Consider the following 1,097-nt stretch of genomic DNA (forward strand, 5'->3'; position numbering starts at 1 on the left):
GTCTCTGGGCGACATTATAAAATCTGTGGTAGCTCTTCTAACGTGTGACGGAGCACATGTGAGCAGTTTTTTCTTATTTGAATAAGACCATGAGGGTTTTTAATGACGTCGTCTCTTCAGCGTTTCTCCTGCTGCAGGGCTGCGCTCTGTCCACAGATGGTGATGTGGTGATGTGGTGTGTCACAGGACGACCAGTTTTCCACTTTGCTCTGCCAGAGCTGCCCGGCTGCAGCAGCAGAGGAGGAGACAGACTCCAGCTGCTGGCCTGAACATTAAAGACATTTCTCTTTGTTTTTTCTTCTTCTGCCGAGTGGCGTGTCAACACAAGTGAAAGAGCACAAAACTGTGGGTGAACCTCTGTCTGTGGATGTTTTATGGGAAATGACTAAGGGACACAACCTGGACTAAAGAAGTACTGAACCAAAGACACCTGCTGCAACTGAGGCTCTGAACCTCTGCCTTGAACTTTCAACTTTTGCAGGTTTGCAGGATATCTCAGCAACTTTACTCACCAAGGAAGAGCAACACAGACTTTAGATGTCCCTAAATGTCTCACATGCAGGAGTTAGGACAGGGTGCAAATGACATCACAGAATCGGAGGATTTACTAAAACCAAAACTGAGTCATATCTCGACAGCACAAAGTCAGACTTTGTGGCTTCAGTGTCATCTTAAAATGACATGGTTCAGTGTCTGTTTGTTTGTGTCCAGTCTGCAGGCTTTTCCTCTTCTTGCTTCAGTGGCCATGAAGGACTGAGGTTTTATTTCATTTGTTTCTGTGTGACTGAACTGTGCCACTTCAGATTTGGGTCAGCTGGGAAGCTTCAATCCAAACAGCTTTAAATCCTCATTCATCCAGAGAGCTGCTGCCTCTGCTGCTGCTGCTGCTGCTGCCGCCTGCTGGCTGACCGAGGGCTCACAACTGAACTAAACTGAAAGATTTGTACAGATTTGTATGTATCACTAATCTTTGTATCTGTCCACAGCCTCTCTGACGGTTTTTTTAAAACTTTTTAACCAGCTTCGAAGTTTGGCCATAAAGGCATCAGTTTCTTTTATTCTAAAGGACTTCCTGCATTTCCTGTACAAAACAGATT

Source organism: Seriola lalandi, unplaced genomic scaffold (assembly GCF_002814215.2).
Source record: "Seriola lalandi dorsalis isolate HSWRI2012SDOR001 ecotype SW California unplaced genomic scaffold, Sedor1 jcf7180002054271, whole genome shotgun sequence".
Taxonomy (NCBI): domain Eukaryota; kingdom Metazoa; phylum Chordata; class Actinopteri; order Carangiformes; family Carangidae; genus Seriola; species Seriola lalandi.